General features: G+C 40.0%; 1 protein-coding gene and 1 long non-coding RNA gene across 3 annotated transcripts in view; one reads left to right on the top strand and one right to left on the bottom strand.

The window, feature by feature from the left end:
* Positions 1-2,184: 2,184 nt before the first annotated feature.
* LOC128250752 (uncharacterized) lies at positions 2,185-10,047 on the bottom strand. The gene is made up of 3 exons (XR_008266738.1): positions 9,412-10,047; positions 7,353-7,884; positions 2,185-3,020 (listed from the first exon to the last, which is right to left on the bottom strand). It is a non-coding gene; the product is annotated as an uncharacterized LOC128250752 (long non-coding RNA).
* The window catches only part of LOC106882750 (uncharacterized), a 138,997-nt gene continuing 136,785 nt past the window's right edge, over positions 7,879-10,090 (top strand). For both annotated transcript variants that reach the window (XM_014933526.2, XM_014933525.2), the window contains exon 1: positions 7,879-8,613. The gene's annotated coding sequence lies outside the window, so the exon portion shown is untranslated. The remainder of the gene's footprint in view (positions 8,614-10,090) is intronic.

The following is a 10,090-nucleotide window of genomic DNA, read 5'->3' as shown; positions in this document are numbered from 1 at the left end:
GGTTGTGGTGGTGGTGGTGGTCGTCGTCGTCAAGGTCGTGGTCATGGCTGTGGTCGTGGTAGTTATGGTGGTGGTGGTGGTGGTGGTGGTAGTCATCGTCGTCATCATCATTGTGGTCGTGGTAGTGGTGATTGTGGTGGTGGTGGTGATGGTGGTGGTGGTCATAGAAGTGGAACAAGAAGCAGTGGTGGTCAACGCAGTGTTACTGGTGCTGTTTGGCATTAGGCCATTCTTCCTGAATGGTGTTCCTGATGTGACCATCCCATCTTACTTTTCTTATTTATCTAAGACTACATTATCCAACTTACCCCTCCTTATTTTCTTTTTTACATTAGCTTGGTTGTTTATTGAGGGGAAATGAGGTGCCATGGTTTTCAAGGGTCTTTCCAAGCCCAGTTATACTGAAATGGTCAATGTTTTGCTTATACTGTTGTAAATTGGTAACTGCAGGAAATAGGCACTGGGAAAGAATTCCATTGGAGTAACATTATGAGGAGGAAGACCCGAGCCAATCATGAAACCCTACAGACTTAGGGTCACCCAGACAACCAAAGTCTCAAGCCCTCATCCAATAGTTGTTCTCCAATCTATAGGCATATATATAGGGAAGGTCGGCATTAGGAAGGGCATCCAGCTGGAAAAACTATGCCAAAACAGACAGTGGGACTGGTGCAGTCTTCTGGCTTGCCAACTCCTGTCAAACTGTCCAAACCATACCAGCCTGGAATCAGGCATTTAATGATGATGACGATGATGATGTATATATGTTTTTGTGCATGTGTTTGAGTGTGAGTATGTGTGTGTGTGTTTGTTTGTGTTTGTGTGTTTGTGTATATTTTGTGCATGTATGTATGTGTGTATGTGTATGTCTGTGTATTGTTGTTGGTGGTGACCCACCATTTGTTTGTTTTTTGTTTTTTTGCTACGGTGACCTTCCTTTCCACAAATTTGCCGGGAGAGAGTTCTTTCCTCTCTATCCTCACTTTTCTTCCCAATTCAATCCTAAAAATGCTGATGAGTGCTTGACCAAAGTGGAAGGTGTCTTTACTCATTCCTTTCAGCCTCATCCACCACAGAACCTCTTCCATCTTAGCAACCACCAAACAGAGCAACACTGACAGCCCTGCCTCATTTAAAGAAGATGGTAGGGAAATTCTTATCTTTGCAATAGACTTGGCTGACAGCTGGGTTCATCCCACATGCAACAACAGCTGTTCAGCATAACTCCACAAGTCAGCAAGGTTTGAGTACTACATGAGAGCATGCAGTTTATTTTCATTGCTCTGCATATAATGGGGGTGCTGAAAAGTTCCTGGCTTTAAGGATATCGTGAAAGGCCTGGTTGGAGGCCCAACTTTCTGAGTTCTTTTGCAGGGCTTAGAAAAACTGAAGGACTGCTACAGTTAGTGTGTGAATCTGAGAGGGGAATATGTTGAATAAAATCATAATTAACTGATTCCCTTGTATTTTCTGTTACCTAAAGCCAGGAACTTTTCTGCACTCCCTCATACATATTGGGCACTCCTGCCTGTAGAGTTTATCTTGAACCAGCAATGCCCATTGGTAGAACTGTCAGGCCAGGGATTTCTGGAAGTTATCCACCATAGTACCTGGTTTAAAAGCCCTCCAAAACAGACCAGCTAGTTCATCCTCATCAATGCCCAGAGTTTTATCTGAGAACATCATTGCTCTAACCACACACTTGTTCTCTGTGTATTGCTAATATAGAGCTGACTACATTGCCCAACTGGTAAAGAGTGGTGAGAGCCTGACAGCATCCTCTAAGAAGAAGAAGAAGAAGAAGAAGAAGAAGAAGAAGAAGAAGAAGAAGAAGAAGAAGAAGAAGAAGAAGAAGAAGAAGAAGAAGAAGAAGAAGAAGAAGAAGAAGAAGAAGAAGAAGAAGAAGAAGAAGATTATTATTATTATTATTATTATTATTATTATTATTATTATTATTTAGATAAATATGTAAGAACGACTGTGCGAACCAAAAGGAGAAATGGTGACGAATGGAAAACAGGGCTCCTTTCTTAAACGCGTCACACGGTCGAACACAAAATTATATCAAATGATATATATATGTTATACTTCGATAACATAGAGAATTCGTAAATGCCAGTAAGATACAAGATAGAACACAACCGATAGAGATGAATAACAGTAGAATTTATTATAGCATTAAAATGTGTGTCTGTGTGTGAGCGAATGCGACATAATGAAAACACAATAAAAGACAGGCCGTCAAGTAAAGAAAAGTGTGTGTGCGAGTGATACATGTATGTGTATGTAAGAGTTACAGCGGATAGAAAAAGAGTCAGTAACATGTATAAGAATTTAAGGTACCAGTTCTTAGAGTACACAGTGGTAAGTGTCTGTATAAGAAGTTAAGGCGTGTGGGGCAGAGCGATCACTAGTTGTGTTGTTGTGACTTCTATGCCAGGCCGGGTTCTTGAGTACAGATGTTCTTCGCAGGCTGGGCTCTTGTCTATTATGTATCGTGGTGAAGATGAATCACACAAACAGAATCGAAGAGAAATGCCACGGTAGTTTGGTTAGCTTGTGTATGTAGAAGTCATGTTGACGCTGTTGGGGGAACGCTGGTGGTAGTCATAGAGTCGTGTTGATGGTGGTAGTCATAGAGTCGTGTTGATGCTGGTAGTCCTAGTTGTACGAAGCTGTTGATGTTTTCGCTGGAACTGCTGCTGCTGCTCTGTGTGGTACATGGAACAGGTCTCTAAGAGATCTGAACCGCGACGAATTTGCCCGGTATAATTTAGTCTATTTATAACAAAATAGGGGCTCCAGAGAGGCATTAGAAAAACACTATCACGTGACCTTATTAGGGGCTGTGATTGGTTGATTTGCGTTCTGGCGGGAACGGTACAAAGCAGTTGCCGCTTCAAATAATAATCAGTCACGTGATGGATACAGTAGACTGCTCTCTACTACGCCCGAACTTGAATATATTTATAACAGTGGGGAAGATGACTTGTTTGTATATAATGGCAATGGTAGTTTCACTACAAATACATAACAGAATATATAACAAAAATACCAGGACTAACAAATATATATAACATACAGAAAATAGCACTACTAGGAACTGCATACATCCTATGTAAAACATTTTCAATACAGTAACAACAAGAGCATCACAACAAACCACAGCACATACCCAAGGCACACAGAGCTGTGCTCAGTAGTGCAGTGAAAGCACGTTATAAAGATAAGACTACTGAATAATAATAATAATAATAATGATAATAAAAATAATAATGCTTTCTTTAATAGGCACAAGGTCTGAAATTCTGGGGAAAGGGGTTTACTCAATTACATCTACCCCAATGCTCGACTGGTATTTATTTCATGGACCCTGAAAAAAATGAAGGATATTGTAAACCTTGGCATAATTCGAACTCAGGATGTAAAAATAGACTAAATGCTGCCAAGCATGCTAATGATTCTAATGTTCAGCATGCTAATGATTCTACCAGATAATGATAATAATAATAATACTTTCTACTATAGACACAAGGCCTGAAATTTGGGGACAAGGCTTAAGTTGATGATATCAACCCCACTGTTCAACTGGTACTTGTTTCATAGACCCCAAAAGGATGAGAGGCAAAGATGACCTCAACAGAATTTGAACTCAGAATGTAAAGACAGACAAAATGCCACTAAACATTTTGCCTAGCGTGCTAACGCTTCTGCCATCTAATAATGATAATAATAATAATGGCTTCAAATTTCGGTGGGAGGGAGCTAAGTCGATTGCATTGACCCCAGTGCTCAACTGGTACTTATTTTATTGACCCCAAAAGGAGGAAAGGCAAAGTCAAGTTTGGAAGAATTTGAAAGGGCATCCAGCTGTAAAAACCATGCCAAAACAGACACAGGAGTCTGGTGCAGTCTTCTGCCTGGCCAGCTCCTGTCAAACCGTCCAACCCATGCCAGCATGGAAGGCAGATGTTAAACAAAGATGATGAGGAGGAGGAATGTAGAGATGGATGAAAAGCTATTTAGCATTTTGCCCAATGTGCTAACAATTCTGCCAACTTGCTACCTTAGCAAATAAATCATCAGCATCATCATCATCGTTTAACATCCGCTTTCCATGCTAGCATGGAAAGCAGACAAACTGCTTTTGAAAGTGGCAATGCAGAGATTCAGTTTAAACTGTAAGATACAGAGAGACCAATGCTGACACATAATGATAATCCTGAAATTATTTTCCACAACAGAAATGATAACAGAGTATTAATAATGAATTTAAAGATATCAAAATGACTGTAATATTTGTAGTTGCCGAGGTCAACTGTGCATTCCATCTTTTCAAGGTCAATAAAATAAGTACCAGTTACACACTGGGGCCAATGTAATCAACTTAGCCCCCTCCCTGCAAACTTGCTGGCCTTATGTCAACATTTTAAATCAATATTTGCATAGGAATTAAAGCAGTGAGCTGGTGGAATTGGTAGTGTGCCAGGCAAAATGCTTAGCGTCATTTCGTCCATCTTTACATTTTGAGTTCAAATTCTGCTGAGGTCGACTTTGCCCTTCATCCTTTGGGGGGGGGGGGTCGATAAAATAAGTACCAGTTGAATACTGGGGCCGATGTAATCAACTAGCTCCCTCCCTCAAACTTGCTGGCCATGTGCCAAAATTTCAAATCAATATTTGTGTAGGAATTAAGGCAGCAAACGGATGGAATTGTTAGCATGCCAGGCAAAATGCTAAGTGACACTAAGCAATTCGTCCAGCATGCTAATGATTCTGCCAGCTGGCTTCCTTCAACAGGAATCACATAATGAACTACAGTAGCTTACAGTTGTTTCTGCAGTGTTCTTCATTTTCGAGGGCCTGAGGAGCTATATGGTGATGCACAACAAGCTTTCAGCTCTGAATGCCCTACATCTTTTAGCAGAAACACTGTAAGCTAATGAAGTTGATTACATAATCCATATTCCCTTGTCATTCAGTTAATATTGCACTCTGCACTCACTTTATTCTGAAGCATATGTATATTGATTTCCAACAGCAGCTCTTTAGTTTCACTATACCTGAAGGAAGGTGCAGGTGTGGCTGTGTGGTAAGAGCAGCGAGCTGGCAGAGACATTAGCACGCTGGGCGAAATGCTTAGTGGTATTTCATCTGCCGTTACGTTCTGAGTTCAAATTCCGCCGAGGTTGACTTTGCCTTTCATCCTTTCAGGGTCGATAAATTAAGTACCAGCTATGCGCTGGGGTCGATATAATCGACTTAAACCCTAGGTCTGTCCTTGTTTGTCCCCTCTATCTTTAGCCCCTTGTGGGCAATAAAGAAATAAGAAGCTTGCTTCCAAACTACATGGTTCTGGGTTCTGTCTCACTGCGTAGCATCTTGGGCAAGTGTCTTCAACTTGAGCCAACCAAAGCTTTGTGAATGGATTTAGTTGATAGAAACTGAAAGACATCTGTCATTATGCCAGTAACATATTAAAGGTATCCATGCCGGAGACATTTAAAAACACCCAGTACACTCTGTAATATTGTTGGCATTAGGAAGGGCATTCAGCTGTAGAAGCCGAACCAAAGCAGACGACTGAAGCCTAGTGCAGCTCTCCAGCCTACCAGCTAACGTCAAACCATTTAACTCATGATCATGATGATGATGGTGATGATGTGTCTTTGTGGCTCTGTTCCCTGCCATCGCTTGACAACCAGTGTATGTCCCCGTAACTTAGCAGTTCAGCAAAAAGCAACCGATAGAATAAGTATCAACTTAAAAAAAAAAAAATAAGAAAGACTTCCTGGAGTCGCTTCATGGCAGTACCCCAGTGTGGTCACAGTCTATGGACTGAGACAAGTAAAAGATAACGCACACACGCACACACACACACACACACACACATGAATGCCTTATCCAATGGTTTACACTTTTTAATTCTTTATTAAGGTAAAAATCGTGTGATTTTGAGGTACATGTAGCTGTTATTTTTAGCGTGTCGAGCGTCCATCTAGAAGCTTCCAGATGTCACAAGATGTTACAATGAGGTACGCGCTTCGTTTCTGTAACACTTGTAGGACATAATTAGAGCAATTGTTTCGCTGTAATTTCTCGCAACACGAGCAACTACTTAAAAACTCCATGTTATCACCAGATATTAGAAAGGGCTACGTGGAATATTTGACTGTTAGTTTTCGCAAGCTGGGTCTCCACAAAGAGACTTCCCCATTGTCAACAGATTTTGGCAATTGGTCTGATATTTTTGTTTTCGTATAACATAGGTATAATCTGTGGGATATTTAACTGCTATTTCTTGTAGGTTGAGCGATCATATATAGGGTCTTTATTGAGACTCAACGTTACAATGGGGCACGTGTTTCGTTTGCGTAACATTGATAGGGTGTAACTTCTGGGACATATATTTGGATGCTATTTCTAGCAGGTTGGGCGCATCCACATACAGGCTGCTTGTTGTTGTCACCAGATGTTGCAGTGAAGATGGTTGTTTCGCTTCCGTCACATCGATAGTAGCAGCAATAGCAGCAAGTGCAACTGCACAACTGCACAACAGCAGCAACTGTAGCAGTCATTGATCTTGTTTCCGTCACTTTCAACGAGTATGCACATGTATGCAGTTACGCACACGCACACATGAATGCATATCAGTGTATATATATAAACTATGATGTTTAGCCCCAGGACAGTAACTGAACGAGAAGACCTACGATCAACGGCATTCCAATAATGACAATCCCGTCTTTCTCGTAGGTACTGTACATTCAAGACCACATTATAAACTGGCTCCGTATTTTCTAAGACTGGGGTTTTGTTTGAGCGAGACTTGGCTGCTATTTTTAGCATTTCGAGCAACTGGGAAGACGCTTCATCATTGAATCTATTCTTATACTTGTTATATTATCAGTCCCTCCTCTGCTATTCATATACACCCCGACATACGCATTCACGCACGTGTTGTTGTTTAACCGCAGGTCAATCCTGAATGAGGATTGAACAAACAAACCTATGATCAAATATATAGAATCTGTGACCATCCCACCTTTTTTTTTTATTTATTTTTAAGGCAAACTACATTCATCCACGACTCTATTCTCTGCTCACTCTCTCTCCATCCCCTGCTCACTCTCTCTCCATCCCTCCCTCTCTATCTCACTCTTTCTCTCTCTCTTAAGACAATAAGGTGTGATTTGAGAGAATTTGGTTACTATTTTTAGTTGATTAAGTTATGTAGAGGCTCCTTTGCCTCGCTCGCAAACACATGTATTAATATGTCTAAGGAAGGAGAGAGGAGATAGAGCAACACAATCTACGGTACCATAACTAAAAAGCAAAAAAAAAATACGCACCTCTATAAGTACAAGAGTCTTTTAATTCGTGGATAAAAGACGGAAAATGTGTAAATCCTCTGTATAAAGAGAACGCGAAATAGCGATCATATTCGTGTCTCCGCCGTGGTCGACTTTGCCTTTCATCTTTTTTTGGGTCGATAAAATAAGTACCAATTGAAGACTGAGGTCGAGGTAATCGACTACCCCCCCCCCGCCTTAAAATTACTGGCCTTGTGCCAAAATTTGAAAACATTTAGTGCCAGACGAGCCCTTATTAAGCATTTATCGTCCCATTTATTTTCTTTCTGACAGCGATTCTAGGACTTAGGCCTATATATTATTCAATAATCCTTCATTGTTTTATAAGTCGGGAGTAAGTGATTGCAAAGTGATTTGGCTGTTATTTCTAGCGAGCAGAACGATCGTGTAGAGGTTCCCTCATTGGTTTGAAATAACGGTAATATTTTTAGGGGTGGTGACTGTTTCAACCACTTTAGGGCATCCATATTTGAGAGGGTGACTAACGTCAACAGTTGGTGCCGGGAACTTGCTGCAAAGAAGGAGAGAGAGAGAGAGAAAGAGAGAGAGAGAGATTAAATTGAAACAACAGTTAGGTAGATTTAAAATATAAAAAAGAACTGAAAGAAACATAGAGGGCGAAAGTAAAAACAGCGAGAGGAGTGAAAGTACAGAATTAAGATATAAAGAGCGAACAAAGTAGGGAGAGTACTCGGGCAATTATACATAGTAAACAATTAAGAAAGCGAAAGAGAGAGAGTGTGAAAAAGAAACCGGGAACATGAGATAAAGTATAAAGCACAGAAAAGAAAGAGGATAAACTAATAAGAGTGAGAAAGAAAGAAAGATAGAGAGAGAGAATGTGTATGTGTGAGCGCATGCAATTAAGAAAACCGGAGAAGAGGGAGGGAACATGAGACAGATAGAGTGAGAAGATAAACAAGAAAGACGGAGAGAGAGGGTGAGAGAATGAAAACGTGTCTGTCTGTATGTTAAAACGCATAAGCAGACACACGACCTCTCGGGCAAATACTAACACTTAAAACTTATTATATATACACACAACACGAATTTTATAAACACATATAGGGGAAAAGCAGAAAGACACATTAATTATACACTCATGCGGCGACAAATCTAGTTCTATATCTGTGGAATTCCCTGCAGTAGTAAGCAGGTTGGCTGCAACTTTACCGAAAACTGCTTCCTGCTGCCATGGAAGTAATATTGCACAAGGAATAGCATCAAAATACTCCCCCAGGTACGTAGACCCCGTCTATCTTTCGATTTATCTATCTGTCTATCCATCTGGCTTCTCCAATCTGCTTTATTTTCCTCTATTACGAATATTTTCATTTAATCATGTGAATTGTTTTCGTTTACTCTCGGATGATATTTCTCTCTCTCTTTCTTCCGTTCACATATGTTTGTCCACGAATACACATGTGCACACTTATGTATACCTGTGTATACATACATATTTATATGATCATTTTGCATGTGGATTGTCTCCTTTTCCTTTTTTTTCTTTTTAAATACCCGTTCCAGTTCTATATATCTTTTAACGTTGTCCTTTCGCGTACATTTACATATACAAATATTCAAACATATACACACAAAACATATTGTATACTGCACGAGTGTTTTTCTCATTATATATATATATATATATATATATATATATATATATATATATTGTATCATATTCAAAAGAGGGTAGTTGCCCCATATAAGGGTACTTGCTCTATTTAATGTGTGCAGTCCTCTGTCTGTGAGTCTGTGCGTGCCTGTCTGCGTGTGTGAGGTAATCTTAAAAAGATCGCCTCATTCCTGTGGGTCGACGGTGTGTTTAGCACTCTTAACTGATGTTGCACTTATAATAACATCTATCTATCTATATATATATATATACAAACAATGTGTGCGTCTGTCTGTATGCGTATATACATATCTGTAAATGTTCGCACATTCATACAAACACGCACACAACGCAAGTTTAGAGACTGAGGGGTAAGGCACTTTATCGTTTTAAACATCTGTCACATAAAGTGTTTCTTACCATTGCAATCCATTGTTTACACAGGAATAAGAACAACGTGTCTTCACGGTCCATCGCTCATTTTAAAAACTGTCTTGACTTTTATTATCCGTCTCTACCGCTTTTTCATTTCCTCTTTCTTTCATTGATTTGTTTTTCTTTCTTCTTTCGACTGTGTTATTTCGTTTTGGCCAATTCCAAACAGATTGTCACGAACTTACAATACAGAAACATCTCCGTGATCTCGACCTATTAGCAATAATAGCCAAATCTCCCTCAAATCAACAACCTGCAATATACAAAAGAAACACAAAAGGAAGACGGATACACTCACAGGACATTGGTGACGTTTAACCCTAGGTCAGTCCGAATCAAGCAACCCTATGATGATCTAAGATAATCCAACCGTGCCTATTCTATTTTTTCCTTAGATACATAGCACCCGCCCCCACCTCCGTCTTCAACGTGCCCTTCCATTTATAAGACGGTAGATGTGATACGGCGGAAATCTGACTGTTATTTCAAACAAGCCGAGCGCTCACTTTCGACTCTCCCTTGTTGTCCTTAAATCTATTAAAAAGTTGGAATAGTCATGTCCAGAATGCCTTTAATCATAGCTCTTCTCCGTTACAATTGACCTGTGGCGAAACAACAACAAACCGTTACAGATTTACTCAGACACTTGCATTTAAACAGATTT

The sequence above is a fragment of the Octopus bimaculoides genome, chromosome 25 (genome assembly GCF_001194135.2).
Source record: "Octopus bimaculoides isolate UCB-OBI-ISO-001 chromosome 25, ASM119413v2, whole genome shotgun sequence".
Taxonomy (NCBI): domain Eukaryota; kingdom Metazoa; phylum Mollusca; class Cephalopoda; order Octopoda; family Octopodidae; genus Octopus; species Octopus bimaculoides.
The sequence above is the reverse complement of the archived record's forward strand: the minus strand, read 5'-3'. Positions and strand labels throughout refer to the sequence as shown.